Raw genomic sequence first — 17,618 nt, forward strand, 5'->3', positions numbered from 1 at the left:
CAGGCGGGGCCAGAGCCCGCACAGCTGGGGCAGGACGCTGGAGCAGAGCCGGGCAGTCATGGGTCGGGGACCCCGGCTCCCTGGCCTTGGGCTGCCAATCGCGCTCTGGGCCCAGGCCGTGACACCTGTGATTTATGGGTGACCAGGGAGCTCTGTGCCCACCCAGCCCCGGCTGGAGAGTGCAATTAAACAACCCCCCCGCCAGGCCCAGGGAGTCCCCACGTACCTCCAGTCTGGCTCGCAGGAGGTGCTTGGCTGCTAGGGGTCAGTTCGGGTCAGGGCAGGGGCCCTCAGTGCTGCTCTTGGGGGGTTGCCTCAGGGTCGGGGCAGGAGCTGGTTTGGGGTAGGGGGCTGCCCAGTGTCACTGCTGGAGGGCAGGGTGGAGGGGTGTGGGCTGGGTCCCCAGGGGCTGGACGAAGGCTCCCCGGCTGGCGCAGGCTGCAGACCCACCTGGTTGATGATTGGGGCAGAGGGCATTTGTCCCTTTGCATTGGGCTGCGCCCTGCAGCTGATTATGGTGCCTAAGGTGGCCAGGGGGCACCTGGGCTGGGTGCTGCATTAATTCAGCAGAGCGAGACCCCTGCGGTCAGGCAGCGGGTGCAGGGCCCACGGGCAGAGCTGGCAGCGCCTGGCTGAGTGCTTGGCACGTGCTGGGCAGGGGGGCTGCAGAGCTCCCCAGTTCAGGGGTGGGGACAGGCCTGATGCCAGCTGCTCAGGGGATACTCTGCCCTGTGCCCTGGGGGGCCAGTCTGGGTGCTTGGTACCCGCTTTGCCCAGCTGTGGGTGGTGACACGTGAGGGGATGTGAGTCAGACAGGGCCAGGCTGGGCCAGGAGAGCCACAGTCATCACCCAGAGCGGGGGCGGGGGGAGCCCCCCATCACGGGACCCAGAGCTGCCAGCCAAGCGGCAAAGCTGGGGCATTTGGGGATGGGGAAGGGGGCTGCAGGGCAGCTGCCCGGAGCCAAAGGAGATTTCGGCAAGGGCAGCTCAGCAGCGGGAGGGGTATAAGAGGGCTCTAGAGAACTCCGCTGTACCTGGCTCTGGGACGAGAGTGGGGGCTAGTAGATTGCAGGGGGAGGGCTGGGATCCAGGACTCCTGGGTTCTCTCCTTGGCTCTGGGAGGGGAGAGGAGTCTAGTTTGTTGCGGGGGGGACAGGACTCCTGGGTTCTCTCCCTGGCTCTGGGAGGGGAGAGGGGTCTAGTGTTGTTTTTTTTGTGGGCGGGGGGAGTTAGGCAGGACTCCTGGGTTCTCACCTAGCTGTACCACTGCCTCGGGCTGTTGGCAGCCCCCCGTGCCAATGGGACAGAGCCCATGGCTGGCTGGGGTTTCCTCACTCCAGCGAAGCTCCAGGACCTGGGGTGGCAAGGCCTCCCCACGGACACGTTCCAAGGGGGGGCTGTTACCGTGGGGGGCTGGCAGCCTGCGCAGAGAGCTACGCGGGCAACACTGGACTAAAAAGGAAAACTCCCACACCACAGCGACAGCATTGCTGGCTGGCTGGCGGGGCCGGGAGGGAGGGGCTGTGGGGCCCAGGTACAGGCCGTGCAGCCCCGTGCACGGGGCTGGCAGGAAGTGCTGAAGGCACCCGGAGGGCCCAGGGGCTATTCTTAGCCAGTCAATATTGATTCAGCAGCTCAGGTGCAGCTGGGTCTGGAGCTGTTTTATTTCGGGCGGTGGGGGGCGGGCTGGGCGCTCAATCCAGCCTTGTCCCCGGGGAGGAAGAGGGTTGGGCAAGGCACTGAGCCCTGTAATCTTCAGGGACGGGGCAGCGTGCGGGGTGCTGGCTGGGAGGGCTCGGCTCATGGGTGAGGACACACCCTGCTCGTTGCCATGAGCGGGCAGGCTGGGGGTGAGCTGTGCCAGGGGTCAGCCCGGAGCTAGACACACTCACACCAAGGCCGGCCCTGGGGGGGCCAGTGGGGGGGTTGGAGGGGCAGCCAGGGAGTGGGACTCTGCTCCAGCCCTGCAGGCGGGGATGTGGCTGGCACCGGGGGGCACCGCTGGATCCATGACCCTGAGCAGGTAGCTGGGACCCTCCAGCCTGGGGCAAACGCTGGCCCAGGGACCCTCTGCACCCGGTGGCCCTGAGCACGGCTTCAGGAACCAGTGAACAGCAGCTGAAGTGCACCAGGGGACCTGCCCATGGGGAGTGGGGGTCAGTGGCAGGGGCTCAGGGGGGTGTCTGGGCCCCCCCCACCTCGTGGGCTGGTGAATTATGGCTCAGAGCAGCCCTGCGAGGCAAAGCACCCCCCAGGGGCAGGGCAGGGGGGAAGATGGGGTGTGATCCACAATCCACCTGCACCATCTAGAGCTGCCTTGTTTCTTGGCTGCCCAGGGGAGCCGTGCCCAGCGCTCTGCCTCGGGCTCCCAGGAGGGGCAGGCAGGGGCCGGGCACCAGGATCCAGGCTCTGCCGCCGTGAGCCCCTGTTCTGGCCCGTTAGCACCGGGGCTGCTGCTCTGGGCACCCTGACGAGCCTCGGCTAGGGTGCCCCCTTCAGGCAGGCCCAGATCAGGGGCGGGCGCCGCACAGATCACCCCAGTGCCAGGGGCTGAGCCCAGCATCTCCCAGAATGCCCGGCCGTTTGCTGGGCATTATTCTCAGCACGGCTGAGTGCCCGGCTCCGCCTGCCAGCACTGGGGCTGTGGGAGGCTCTGGGAATGGGGCCTCTGGGAGTGTGACTGCGGCCGGCCTGGCACCGGGCGGGGGCACCGGGCAGGGGCACCGGGTGGGGGCACCAGGCAGGGGGAATGGGATGGTCGCGGACCCCTCCCCGTGTGACTGCAGCCGGCCTGGCACCGGGCGGGGGCACCGGGCAGGGGCACAGGGCAGCAGCCCCCTCGGGTGCAATGGGGTTCACTGAATTTGTCGGTTCTGGGCAGTGGCGAGCTGCTGCTGCCCCCTGGTGGTGCACATTGGACAAGCCTTCATCCTGCAGAACACGGTGCCCCTAAGGGATCTGGCTGCCTGCCTGGGGGCCATGGGGTGGGGGCCACCCCCCTCTGGCGAGTTCAGGCAGACCAGGCAGCGGCAGTGCAAGGAGCAGCCCGAGGTGCACAGGCCACCCCGAGTACCATGGGGCTGGGCAGGGCCCATGGGAGACCCACTGACCCGCAGTGCACAGTCCAGGGGTCAGGAGGAAGGGTTTGAACCACCTGATGTGCACACGGTCCCCACTTGGCACCCGGCGACACCCGCACCTCACTCAGAGGAGCAAAGTGCCCTAGAGCAGGCCCCGGGGGGGACACCAGGAGCCAGCCCCTTGTGCTGAGCCCGTAGGGGTGGCTAGAGACGCCCCGGGCCGGTGTCTCAGCACAGCTGGGAGCTCTGCTCCGTCCTCCCCACCCCACCCCGGGGCACAGCAAACGTGGCCACATCCCCCAAGGCAGCAGCCGCCCACCTGCAGCAGGAAGGCGAGCTCCCCCCGCCCCCAACAGGCCCTTCTGGAGCCGAGCCCCCCAGAGCCAGCCTGGGTGCGCCTGGCACTCAAGCCACTGGCTCCAATGGGCTGGTGGGGGCGGGGGGGGGCAGCACCAGCTGGGCAGGGGTCACGCTGCACTTGGCATTGCCAAGCTCACCCCCTGCGCGCCCCTTGGGGCTGGGCATGGGGCACGTCACCTCTAGCGCCCCCTGCTGACGGTCCCATGACGTTCAGCCTCTTCTCGGCTCTCAGCCCTGCAGCCATGTCCGGTCCCAGCTCTCCTGGGGCTCCAAAGTCCAGCAAAACAAACGTCTGGACCCTCCGTCGGGTCTGCCGCCCCCACATCTGGGCCCTGTGGTCCATTCCCCCCTCTCGCAGGGCTCCCATCAGCCCGTATCCCCTTCTTGGGGGCTTCACGCCACCTTCCCTGGGACAGGTTGTGATGAAGCGGGACTGTTCTTAAAGTTTCCTCTGAATATTGTGGGAGTGCCTCAGTTTCCCCCAGGCAGTTCTTAAGTATCTAGGTGGTGGGGTAAGGGTGTATGATCATTGCAGAGCCCTAGAGGGCAGGTGTGTGCAGGGGTCTGGACACAGAGAATGGCCGACACCCTGTTTCCTGGCCACTGATGGCCTGGGCCCTTCCCCCCTGCAAGGTGAGAGCTAAAGGGTAGGAGAACAAAGGAATCCGGTGACCTCCTGGCCCGGGAAAGGGACAAAGCCCAGAGGAGGAGGGGCTGGAGGGAGTTTCAGTTTTGGGGCTGGCTGGGACATGGAGTGAAGGGCAGACGTGGTTGTCTGGCTCACTGCCCCGCAAAATGGACCCAGCTGAGGGGTCCTGTTCTCTGCACGTACAAGCTCTGTGTTAGACCGTGTTCCTGTCGTCTAATAAACCTCTGTTTTACTGGCTGGCTGAGAGTCATGTCTGACTGCGGAGTTGGGGGGCAGGACCCTCTGGCTTCCCCAGGACCCCGCATGGGCGGACTCGCTGGGGGAAGTGCACGGAGGGGCAGAGGATGCTCCGAGGTCAGACCCAGGAAGGTGGAAGCCGGATGAGCTGTGTGTCCTGCAGACAGGCTGCTCACAGAGAGGAGACTTCCCCAGAGTCCTGACTGGCTTCGTGGGGAGCAGTTCTAGAGCATCGACCAGGGACTCTGTGACACAGGTAGGGGAGCCTGGCCTGGCCTCTGCGCTGGTTCCAGGGTCACTCACCTGACTCCTCGTTGGCACCTCCCTGGGCTTCCTCCTTGCCTGGGGAGACGCCCTGGTCCCTATATGTGTCTCATAGACTTTAAGGTCAGAAGGGACCATTATGATTTTCTAGTCCGACCTCCTGCACAACGCAGGCCACAGAATCTCACCCACCCACTCCTGCAATAAACCTCTCACCTATGTCTGTGCTATTGAAATCCTCAAATTGTGGTTTAAAGACTTCAAGGAGCAGAGAATCCTCCAGCAAGTGACCCGTGCCCCATGTTGCACAGGAAGATGAAAAACCCCCAGGGCCTCTTCCAATCTGCCCTGGAGGAAAATTCCTTCCCAACCCCAAATATGGCGATCAGCTGAACCCTGAACATATGGGCAAGATTCACCAGCCAGATATCCAGGAAAGAATTCTCTGTAGTAACTCAGATCCCACCCCATCTAACATCCATCACAGGCCATTGGACCTTGTCACGGAGTGTGCGGGAGTCCGGGGCCTGCACCCCTCTTCCTGGGATTCACTGAGACTCTCAGCCAGCCAGTAAAACAGAAGGTTTATTGGACAACAGGAACAGTCCAAAACAGAGCTTGTGGGTAGCCCCAGGACCCCTCAATCACGTCCTTCTGGGGGAGCAGGGAGCTTAGACCCCAGCCCTGGGGTTCCCTGCATTCCTCCACCCAGCCCCAAACTGAAACTAAACCCACCCAGCAGGTTCCCTCCTGCATCCTCCGTCCACATTCCTGGGCAGAGGTGTTACCTCCCCCTCCCCCCCGCTCAGGTGACAGGCTCTCAGGTCTCCCACCCCCAGGGAAACTCCCCTGCCCCCATTCCCAGGTCAACTCTTCCCCCTCCCTGCTGCGTCACAGGCCTATTTACCACGAATAGTCAAAGATCAATTAATTGCCAAAACCATGTTCTCCCATCATACCATCTCCTCCAGAAACTTATCGAGCTTAATCTTGAAGCCAGATAGGTCTTTTGTTGTTCGTGGGCGTCCCTCCCTGCAGCCCCTCCCCAGGGTGGGGTTTCCTCACTCAGGCTTGGCCCACCCCCAGGGCAACCCGGGGCGGGGTGAGGGGGCAGCTAACTGAGGGCTCTGGGGAGCAAACCCGGGTGCTGAAGAGCCCGCTAGTGGGAAAGGCAGCGGGCCCTGGCTGGGGCTGAGCAGAACTCAGGCCCCGGTTTCCTGCAGCGACGCCGCTGGGACAAGCCCCCCAGGGAGGCTCCTGGAGATCTTCAGCAGAGAGGCCTTAGCCAAGTGCACGTCGCTGGCTCGCACAGGGGTACTGGGCTGGGGGGGCGGCACCGTGCCCTGTGGGAGCTCAGAGCAGGTGCACTCATGGGCTGTGCTGGACTTAAAATGCATGAATCCCTCACCACCTCCCCGCACCCAGCCTTGGGGGCTCCATGCTCTCGGCAGCCCCCACTGCCCAGCCGCCAGGGACACCCCCTTCCATCCCCACCCTCCACAGGGAGGAACTGGTGCGTTCCCTGGGGAACCCCTGCGAGGTCAGCTGGGAGCGATGCTGGAGACTCCTGCCCGGGGGGGGCCACATGGGGGCTGCCAGGCTGAGCCTAGGGAGACCAGGTGTCTGGTTTTCGACCTGCGGGATCTTGGTGGTTGGCGGCAGAGAGGGGCTGGCAGGCTCCCTGCGCCGTGCGGCTCCCGGGAAGCAGCTTGCGTAATGACAGAAATGGCAGCTGGCACATTTCCCCATCACGAGCGGTTACCGCCATGTAAATACGGCCTTCTTTGCTTACCCAGGGCAGGGCTGGGGAACTTAGGGCCCATGGGCTGGATCTGGCCCCTTGGTTAATTTCATCCAGTTTGGGGGTGGGGGGGGAAGCCCTGAGTCTCAGCACCCCCCCCCCCCCACAGGGCTGGAGCCACTGCGCCAGCTTGTCCTGCTATGGGGGAAAAGCCCCCCCCCCCACCCGGCTGGAGCCACAAGCAGGGAAGCCCTGAGTCTCTGCCCCTCCCATTCCCTCTCACGGATGAGTGACCCATGATTGATTTTTTTCTGTGGGTCAATGGCCTGTGACAGAAAAAAGGATCCCCAGCCCAGAGCCTGCACCCCCAGCCCTCACTCCACCCCACCATGCCCCAACCCTTTGCCTCAGCCCTGAGCTCCCTCCTGCCCTCTGAACCCCTCAGTCCCAGCCCAGAGTTCCCTCCTGCACCTCAAAACTCTCATCCCCAGCCCCACCCCAGAGTCTGCACCCCCATCCAGAGCCCTCACACACCCCTGCACCCCAACCCCCTGTGCCAGCCCAGAGCCCCCTCCCACATTCCAAACCCCTCGGTCCCAGCCTGGAGCCCCCTCCTGCACCCCAAATTCCTCATCCCCGGCCCCATACAGAGCCCACGGCTCCAGCCGGGGTCCTCAGCCCCCCCCCACGCCAATCCCCTGCCCCAGCTTGGAGCCCCCCTCCTGCACCCTGAACCTCTCATTTCTGGCCCCACCCCAGAACCCACACCCCCGCAGCTGGAGCCCTCACCCCCTCCCACACCCCCAACTCCCTGGCTCAACCCGGAGACCCTGCCCACACTCTGAACCCCTCAGCTCCACTCCCCCCTCCCCAAAGCCCCCTTCTGCATCCCAAAACCCTCATCCCTGGTCCCACCCCCACAGCTGGAGCCCTCACCCCCTCCCACACCCCCAACTCCCTGGCTCAACCCAGAGACCCTGCCCACACTCTGAACCCCTCAGCTCCACCCCCCCTCCCCAAAGCCCCCTTCTGCATCCCAAAACCCTCATCCCTGGTCCCACCCCCACAGCCGGAGCCCTCACCCCCTCTCACATCCAAACCTCTGAGTCAGCCCGGTGAAAATGAGCAAGCGACTGAGGGTGGGAAGAGCGAGCGATGGGGGCGGGGAGTGGGTGCTCCCAGGGCTTCCAGGCTGCTGGCTCCAGGCAGAGTCTGGAAGCCCCCTCCCCCCCGTCACAGAGATTGGGGAAGTCAGGGGCCTGCACCCCCACTTCCTGCGATTCACCATGACTCTCAGCCGGCCAGAAGAACAGAAGGTTTATTAGCAATGACGGGAACACAGTCCAGACCAGAGCTTGCAGGTGCAAACAGGACCCCACAGTCCTTCTGGGGGGCAGGGAGATTAAACCCCAGAATTGGGGGCTCCCTCCTTTTCCCCAGCCAACTCCCAAAAACAAAACCCCTCCAGCCGTCTCCCCCAGCCTCCCTGCAGTTCCTCCTCCAGCCTGTGTCCAGTTTCCTGGGCAGGTGTCACCTGGACCCAACCCCCCTCCCGGCTCAGGTATCGTCCCTCCAGTGAAGTCACCCCCTTCTCTCCCATCCCCCATGCAGACAGTCCCAGTAAAACTCCCCTGCCACATCCCCAGGTCAATCCGCCCCGCTCCGTCCCCACACATGGCTCCCCAGGCTCTGGAACAGCCCCTGGGAGCCCCCTTCAGTGCGTCAGCCCCTCGGGGTCACACACTCACTGGGGTAAGGCCCGGGGCTTCCCCACCTCCTGGGACCCACCCTCAGTGCCTGCAGCCCTCTTGGGTCACGCCGTGACTCCCCCGCGAGCGGGTCCAGCAGGGAGACGCCCCAAGGGGAGCCAGGCACCCCCAGGTTCCTTGCATTGCAGGGACTCAGCCAGCGGGTGACCGCAGGGGCTAGGAGGGGCTGGAACAGGCGTAGCCCGGCCTCGGTTAGCACCGAGAGCAGGAAGTTACAGCCTGGCCCAGCTGGGTCTGGCCCAGGGCCCAGAGCTCGCGGCCCCTCTGTAGTCCCAGCCCAGAAGAGCTTCTCCCTCTGCCTCCAGCAGCCCCCGCTTAACAACCCCGTCCCCCCCCATCCCTGACCCACCTCGGTCCTTTGTCCGGGGCAAACATTGTCACCTGGCTCTTCCTCAGCCCTTTGCTCTCCAGCTGGTCACATCCGGCTGGCTTGGGTAGGGGGGAGAAGGGCAGGGAGGGGAAGAGGTGCATGGGTGTTTCTTGCTAGGTACCAAATGTCTGGGCAATTGGAGTGGCCATTGTCTTCTGGGACTGTCCATGGACATGGGGCCCAGACCCTAGACAGCCCCAGGTCAGTCACACCTGGCTCTCTGCAAAAAGCAAACAACCTTCCCCCCACACCTAGTTACCCATGCAGCATATAGGGGAAACTGAGGCACACACTCCCTCACACCCTGGCAGAGCCTAGCAGCCACAAGAGCCCTGGCTCCAGCTGGGGCTCCCCGAGCTGAGGCTGCAGAGTGAGGGGATTGCCTGCCCTCCCCCCCAAACCCCTCTAGCCAGGGCTCACCCAGGGACCGGCAGGCTCAGGAAACCAGATTGTCCAAGAGAGCTACGTTTTGTTGGAACCATTCTGGCCTGCTCCACTGGCGAGGCCTGGCTGCTTTGTAAGTGGTTTATTTTCTTCTCCTGGGTCAGGCCCCTGCACTGTGCCAAGAGCAGACGCCACGGAAATGCAAACATCTTTCTCAATGGCTGCATTAGCCACGTTTCCTCGCTGCTATTTCAGGGCGAACAATGAAATGCACAAGCTCCAGGCTGCGCTGCCGGCAGGGCACCAGGTGTTCTAATAACTGACGAATGTACCAGCGCTGAATACAAAACGAGCTGGTTGGATGTTTATATAGACCCAGGGTTTTAATAGGGATTTAATTCACTCAGTGGCAAACGTCTGCCATTTCCTTGTTCACAGGCTGGGCCTGCATGCTCTGTGCGAGGCCCCGGCCCCGTGTTGGTTCAGCTATTTATAAACCTGAAAGGGCATGGTGCGGGGTGGGGGGGGAAGCAGAGGTGTCCAAGGCTGCAGGTGACAGGTTATTTAGGTAAGTGGGGACCAGAGGGGACTGCCAGGCACGTCAGCGAACCCGGAGCCAGCCAGGAGGACGGGCCTCGTGATGGCACTGAAATTCACTGTGCTTCGGGCCGAGTAACGCCACAGGGGTTCAGGTAACTGTATCAACTCAGCGAGCGGCCGCGGAGCAGCAGAGCCCTGCAATGCACAGCTGTGCTCAGTGGGGCGGCCATGACATCGGCATGGGGGGGTTCAACACAGAACAGAGGGATCGGGGACGAGAGCCCCAGCCCCTCTCGGTACCTGCTGCTCCAGCCCCTGGCCCCCAGCTCTAACCTGACACTGCAGCCCAGCCAAGAGTCCAGCCCCTCCCTGTGAGGAGAGCAGCCAGCCCAGCAAAACCTGCCACTGGGGGCACCAGCCCCATGCAGCCCCTCCTGCCAGGTGTTCACACCACCCTCTGCAGTGGCTGGCCTGGGCTCAGATGAGAGCTCAGACAGCCTGATATCCAGTCGCAGCTCTGCCACTGGCTCTGCGCACGGCCTCGGGCCAGTCCCCTGGTGTCTGTGCTGGTTTCTCTCTCTCCCAGTGCGTAGGGGGCTTGTGAGGGTGAATTGCCGCCCTCGGCAGGGGGCTGGAGAGGCAGACAGCCCTCCACCCCTCTGGGGCAGGGACCCTGGCGCAGCAGAACCAGTCCCCCTACACAGGGCCCTGCTGCACCAAGGCAGAGATCCTCCTGCTCCGAGTCCCTCTTGTCACCATCATGTGCCCTGGTCACCAGCCCCAACCACCAGCCCGAATCCGTCACCTGGGGATGGATAACTAGGCCCAGGTAGGGCTGAGCCAGCCCTCACCTCCCCAGTGACTGTGCGGGTTCATAGCGCAGGGGGACCCTCCTCCGGCGGCCGTGGGCAGCACTGGGCCCCCCGGCTCTGCCAGGAGTGTGCAGGAGGGGAGGGACAAGGATCCCCAGGCCTGGAAAACCTCTTGCAGGCAGAGAGTGAACCGAGGGGGGTTGTCAGCAGAGAATGGAGCCGGAGGCGGACGTGACCAAGTCTCTAGCCCAGTGCCCAGCGAGGGGAGCTTGGGCGCCTCTGTTCTGCCGGCCTCCCAGGGTCGGGACCTTGGGTTTTGAGGCAGCTCCAGGGGGGCACAGGAACCAGTACAGACTCAAAGTGGGGAGCCCCCCAAGAACTGCTGGGGTCCGAGCGCTGTCTGTGACTAACGCACCAGTGTTTCCCTGGGTGGTTTCCCAGCCAGGCCCTGAGTAGTTATACAAGCAGCCTGGCTCCCTGCATTAGCTGGCGTTTCCCACGGCGGCACTGGCTGGCTCTGAAACCAGCTCACGGCTGACAGTGATGGACTGGGGGCTCCCTGGCCTGTGGGGCGTCTCACTCCGAGGCTGATGCTGCCCTGGGAGCCGCCTGCGGCCTGGCCCGGAGAAGAGCAGGGGGATGAGCGGTCGGCAGCACAGATGCTGGGCCGGCTCAGTGGCGCACACGGGGAGCCCAGCCCAGCAGGGAAGCCAGCTCCCTCTGCCCCCCAGCCCACGCGTGCAAATTCCCGTGAGCTGCCGTCACGCAAAGCCCCATCTCAGTGCGACAGCCTGTGCATCGTGGCAAGACAACTGCCACGGGGTCGCCCCATGCGCCGTCTCTGGGGCGTGCCGGGGACATGAGCGGTCTCGCGCGACATCTCCGAGCCTGGGGCCGCTGCCCGGCAGCTGCGTGGATGCTCACCCTTCGCTAGCCCTTGGCGCAGCAGGGCCCTGCGAGCAGTCACTAATTAACCTTTCGCTGAGACATTAAACCGCAACCCTGACACCTACGCTCATGACAGAGCCCAGGGCAGCTGGGCCAACCCCTCCTCTCCCTTCCACGGGCTCAGGGAAAGCCATTCCCGCCCTGGCTGGAGCCGGAGCCCGCTCCCAGAGGCTGCCAAATTCACCTGCGGAATTTGGCACATGGGCCAAGGTGGTACCGGAGTGACCCCTGCTGGCATACTGTGGCCTATGCAGATTTTGGGGACACCCCCCGCCCCCCATTGCCAAATGAGCCCGGCGGCTGCTCTGCAAGAGCAGGTGGCTGATGAGGCACAAGGAGACTTGTCACGCACGGGGCTGGGGCAGGTGTGTCTGAATGCAAGGAGCAGCGATAACAGGAGACACCTGGGGCTGCAGGGGGCTCAGGCTGGGGGGCGGGGGGGGGCGGCTCTGTACCAGAGCACTGACGAGGCTCCAGAACTGCTGAAGTAACTGCCCAGCTGCCCTGGGCTCTGTCATGAGCGCGGGTGTCAGGGTTGCAGTTTAGTGTCTCAGCTGAAGGTTAATCAATCAGTTACTAGGCACAGCGACCTCAACTGCAGGATCCTGAGACAGGGAAGAAAGGAGAGCAGCAGAATACGGACCCTGGACTTCAGAAAAGCAGCTTTCACTCCCCCAGGGAACTGATGGGCAGGATCCCCTGGGAGAATAACATGAGGGGGAAAGGAGTCCAGGAGAACTGGCTGTATTTTAAAGAATCCTTATTGAGGTTACAGGGACAAACCATCCCGAGGTGCAGAAAGAATAGTAAATATGGCAGGCGACCAGCTTGGCTTAACAGTGAAATCTTCGGGGAGCTTAAACACAAAAAGGAAGCTTACAAGAAGTGGAAACTTGGACAGATGCCTAGGGAGGAGTTTAAAAATATCGCTAGCTCATGCAGGGGTGTGATCAGGAAGGCCAAGGCACAACTGGAGGTGCAGCTAGCAAGGGATGTGAAGGGTAACAAGAAGGGTTTCCTCAGGTATGTTAGCACCAAGAACGTGGTCAGGGAAAGTGGGGGGCCCTGACTGAATGGGGAAAGGCAACTTAGTGACACGTGATGTGGAAAAAGCTGAAGCACTCAATGCTTTTTTTGCCTCGGTCTTCACAGACAAGGTCAGCTCCCAGCTGGCTGCACCGGGCAGCACAGCATGGGGAGGAGGTGAGCAGCCCTCAGTGGTGAAAGAACAGGTTCAGGACTATTTAGGAAAGCTGGACATGCACAAGTCCATGGGTCCAGATCTAATGTATCCGAGGGTGTTCAGGGAGTTGGCTGATGTGTTTGCAGAGCCATTGGCCATTATCTTTGAAATGGCGATGGGGGGAGGTCCCGGACAATTGGAAAAAGGCAAATATAGTCCCCATATTTTTAAAAGGAAAGGAGGAGAACCCAGGGAACTACAGACCGGTCAGCCTCACTTCAGTCCCTAGCAAAATCATGGAGCAGGTCCTCAAGGAATCCATTTTGAAGCACTTGGAGAGGAAGGTGTTATGGTGCGGGGGTGAACTGCAAACAAAACAGGGCAGACAAACCCCAACCGCTGGTGGATATTTCAATACTTAGATTTACCAAACCAGCTTCTATAGCGAGTCCCTGGTTACTCAGACATCCAAATAATGCACTTCCCTTGAAGTACCCAGCCTCAAGCCTCTGTCCAGACACATGTCAAATATATAATGATAAATTCTGAAAACCTTATATCATATAAACGAAAGGGTTTTACTGACCCCAAAGGACCAAGCCCCAGACCCAGGTGTCATGTTATTGACTTGAACTGGGACCATATAGAACATGATTGCAACCAAGGTCCTGGAGTGGCACCAAATCTTGTATAAAGGGGGTTAAATAAGGTATCTAAGACAAGGTTATGGTTTGCTGGTTATGATTATGCTGTCTGTATGTATCATTTTTGTAGTTAAAGTTATGAATATTGGCTCTATACTGTCTGTATTCCAAAATTGTGTTATGCTTCTGGGTGACATCCCAGATAAGTTGGAGTCAGCTCTGCCTAGCCTGCTTGATGGCCCATTAAGGACCATCAGTTATACAACTGACCCTTGAGAGAAGGCAGACACGCCTTGGGACTCAGCAAGGTGTGCAGGGACCTGCCTATGGACAGAACTCTGAGGGTTTTCCAGGCCGTGTGATGGGCAGCTTGTCCTTGGGACAAAAAGAAAGAAAGACCACATGGCAAGAGACTATAAAAACCTGCTGCAGCTCCTCCATCTGGTCTTCAATCCTGCTTCTGACCTCTGGAGGGACTTTGCTACCCTGAAGCTCTGAACCAAGGACTGAAAGACCCCTCCCAGCTGGGGATGTTCTCCAGAGACTTGATTTGAACCTGCAGCTTATTCCATCACTGCTAAAAGCCTGAACCAAGAACTCTGCCATTGCTGTGTGTCATTGTGACGAAGTGGGACTGTTCTTAATGTTTCCTCCGAATAGTGTGGGGGTGCCTCAGTTTCCCCTATGCAGTTCTTAAGTATCTAGGGGGTGGAGTAAGGGTGTATGATCATTGCAGAGCCCTAGAGGGCCGGTGTGTGCAGGAGTCTGGACACAGAGAATGGCCGACACCCTGTTTCCTGGCAACTGATGGCCTGGGCCCTTCCCCCCCTGCAAGGTGAGAGCTGAAGGGTTGGAGAACAAAGGAATCAGGTGACCTCCTGGCCCAGGAAAGGAACAAAGCCCAGAGGAGGAGGGGCTGGAGGGAGTTTCAGTTTGGGGCTGGCTGGGACATGGAGTGAAGTGCAGACGTGGTTGTCTGGCTCACGGCCCCCCAAAATGGACCCAGCTGAGGGGTCCCGTTCTCTGCACCTGCAAGCTCTGTTTTAGACCATGTTCCTGTCGTCTAATAAACCTTCTGTTTTACTGGCTGGCTGAGAGTCACGTCTGACTGCGAAGTTGGGGTGCAGGACCCTCTGGCTTCCCCAGGAGCCCCGCCTGAGCGGACTCGCTGGGGGGAAGCACACGGAGGGGCAGAGGATGCTGAATGCTCCGAGGTCAGACCCAGGAAGGTGGAAGCTGTGTGAGCTGTGTGTCCTGAAGACAGGCTGCTCACAGAAAGGCGACTACCCCAGAGTCCTGACTGGCTTCATGGGGAGCAGTTCCAGAGCATCGCCCAGGGACTCCGTGACAACTGGTGGCAGCGGTGGGATGTACTGCACCCCGTGGATGGCGCTTCCTGCAGCAAGTGACTGGGGAGCAGTAACACGAAGGGGGATTGCCGAGGACCAGGCCTGCTGAAGGCTCGGAGAGGAGCGGTTTCGGGGGGCGGTTAACCCCTGGGAGTGTGTGACCAGCGAGAAGGAATTTTGCAGTAACAGGGTTCCCCTGGGGATTGCAGCGACCAGTCCAAGGGGCGGAGGAGTCTGCAGCTCGACCCTGGCAAAGAGGTGGTGACCTCGAGAAGGGCTGGCACACTAGGGGTTCTCCCTGGAAACCGTGGGGAGCTGAGAACACACGGGCCTGTGAGTCCACAACACCTTGGGAGGAGCGGAGTGATGGTTTGTCCCCGTCTCCTTAAGAAGGACATTGTAACCCTGTGCAGAAAGAGAGGGTTGAGCGTTGGAAAGTTCACCAAAGCAGAGTTAATCATGCAGCTGGAGGAGGATGACCGCTGTAAGGAACAGATTCCTGACCCCCAATGGGGCTATAGCAGGATCTGGGAGCAGCTGGAGTGGGAGCCAGGCATCGCCAAGACTCCTGTCCCCGACCAGATGGGGGTCTTCACGATCGGGTTCCCCATCGGGGGATCGGAGACGGACGGGATTGGAGCTGAGTCCGAGGGAGCAAGAGGATCGTGGGAGACAGCGAGAGCCCGAGAAAGAGCTGCAGAAGCAGCAGCAGCATAAACTGGCGGTGGGGGAGCGGAGAGGCCTAGGGGACCTCCCCGGGGTGAGTGGGGATAGACCCCGGGGGGCCAGTTCCACAGGGAACCTCGAGACTAAATTGCTGCCCCTAGTTAAGGAGGGGGGGGGTGTGGATGCCCACCTCACTGCCTTTGAGCAGGCTGGCGATTTGAACCAAGGGGACCCTGCGGAAAAGCCCCGGTGTCTAGCTCCCTTGCTGGGTCCCAAGGCCACAGACTCCGTCAGCCAGATGGGTGGGGAGGTGGACACGCTCCCACTCCTGACCCCAACCTATATGTCTGTGTGGAGTTTCCTGGGGCCAGGCCCCTCGGACCCCCAGTGGGAGCGGAAGGTGATGGTCAATGGGGAGACATTCCTGGGGTGGCGAGATCCTGGGACAGAGAGAACTGGTGTCAGGCCCTGGGTGGTGCAGCCTCAGATGCTGAGGGTCTGTGTGAGCTGGGTGAGGGTCCCAGGGACGAAGCCCCTCGCCCTGCCTATGGCCCAGATCCCTGTGCAGACCCAGGAGGAGTGGGGCTGACTGGTCGTTGGGGTGCCCCAGGACACCAGCTGCGAGACCCTGTTGTGGGGTGACTGTGTCTCTTTGGGACAGGATCCAGGCCCTGTTCCTGTAACTGCCAAGGGTTTGAATTTGAATCCAGGGAACCAATCAGCGGAGAGGGAAATGGTCAGTGAAAATGCAGATGACCTGGCTGGCAGCAGGGAGGAGCCGCTAGGCTCAGGATACCTGCCTGCCTGTAACCAGACCCCTGGGGCTGGGTGGGACAGAGAGATGCTCCCTGCCCCCTTGCACACAAGAGTGGGGACTCTCCCTGGCTCTGATGCATTGAGGAAAGCAGTGGCCTGCCCCCACTGGGACAGCAAGGGCAGTGCTGAGCACAGTGGGAGCTGAGACCCCAGCTGAGTGGGGGGAGACACAGGCAGGGCAGGGGATCTGTGGGGAGTGGCAAGGTGCTTGGTTAGGAAAGTTTGGATGAGCCTAGGCAGCCTTGCGATCTGATGGCTGTGTCCAGTCAGCAGGGTGGGAAGGCGAGGAGAGCGGAAGATGAGAGTCCCTGGACCTTACCTGTTAGCTGGGTGGAGAATTGGGACAGTGAAGGAAATGGGTCTCTGTCTGTCAGGGGTATTGACTTGCCTATGGAGGGAGCTACCCTGATCTCCAAGCAGTTGTCTGTGACCAGCCTTGTGTGCTGGGACAAAGGGAAAGAGATCCCAACCTGTGTGTCTGGTAAAGGAGAAAGTGTGTCCGGCTCTTCTTGGTCTGTGGAGCAGACAGAAGGGACCTTTCAGCCTATGATGGTTGAGGGTCGTGCAGTTGTCTCAGAGCTGGTTCTGGACTCAGCTAAAGCCCAGGAAGGGAAGGGTCCTAAGTTTCTGTCTGCTCGGGAGAATGGCCCTGTAACTAGGTCGCATCCAGTTAGGGTCTATGTAAAATCCCCGAGACCAGACAATTCTGGTGCTTGTATTTTGCCTGTTGCTAGTGTGTTGTTGGAAAGGGTGGAGCAACTCTGTCTAATCAGGGTGAGATCCTAGCCAGGGCACAAGGAGAGCATGAAGGTGTGTGATTGTGTTACCTACTGAGGGTGTGGAAACCTGTAGCAAGAAGGAAAAGATTCCTGAACTTGTGTGTGGCAAAGGGAAGGAGAATGCTTCTAACCTTTTATCTAGGAAGTCTGTAAGTTTGCCTCAAAGGGGATTATGTAGGAATCCGCCTGATGGGCCAGAGGTGATTCTGGATGTAAGGGAGACCCAGAAAGAGTCTGTTGTTGCTCAGGAAAGTGTTCCCCTAGAGCAAGCCCTAGGTAAAGAGGGTAAGAGCAGAATTTCTGGGAGGGGTGAATTGTTGCATAGAAAAGCCCTAGGGAAAGGAATCCTCATGGAGTCTTTGCAAGCAGTTTACTGCAACTGAAGGGTGTGAAAAGGATTTAATCAAGAAAGTTTCAGTTCCTAACAGCCAGAAATGTTCTGTTGTGAATGGATCCACTGACTTTCCTGTTGAAAGATCCAGTGTGGAGAGCTTTGAGAAGGTCTCAGATGCAGTGAAAGCTGTTAAGAAAGGTATACCGTCCTATAACCAAGTGGCTGTGTTTGGCCAGCTTGTTGGGAGACAAGGTTGTGGAGAAAGGGATGTCTCCATGCTAGTTCTGTAAGTGAACAGTATGTGGCCCAGGTCAAGATGGGGGCCCTTAACCAAGAGAGCCCGAATTGCAGCCCTCCAGACTGGAGCACTCGGAGAAAACCCAATCCCAGTTTGACCCCCTGGGGTTTTGGGGTGGCCAAAGGGCATGGGCTGCAGAAACCTTCCCACATGCAGCCTGCTAGTGCTATCGACCACCCCCGACCTAAGGGAGGGCGTGAAACTGGAAGGGCCTGGTGTAACTCCTACCAAGGAATGGGAGAGATGCTGGGGCATCCATGGGAACATTGGTGGCTACGAACTTCCCCAGGTCACCGGGTAAAGTGACCCCGCTCAGTTCGATCTCGAAGGGGGGAGAGATGTGACGAAGTGGGACTGTTCTTAATGTTTCCTCCGAATAGTGTGGGGGTGCCTC

The sequence above is a fragment of the Lepidochelys kempii genome, chromosome 7, assembly GCF_965140285.1.
Source record: "Lepidochelys kempii isolate rLepKem1 chromosome 7, rLepKem1.hap1, whole genome shotgun sequence".
Classification (NCBI taxonomy): domain Eukaryota; kingdom Metazoa; phylum Chordata; order Testudines; family Cheloniidae; genus Lepidochelys; species Lepidochelys kempii.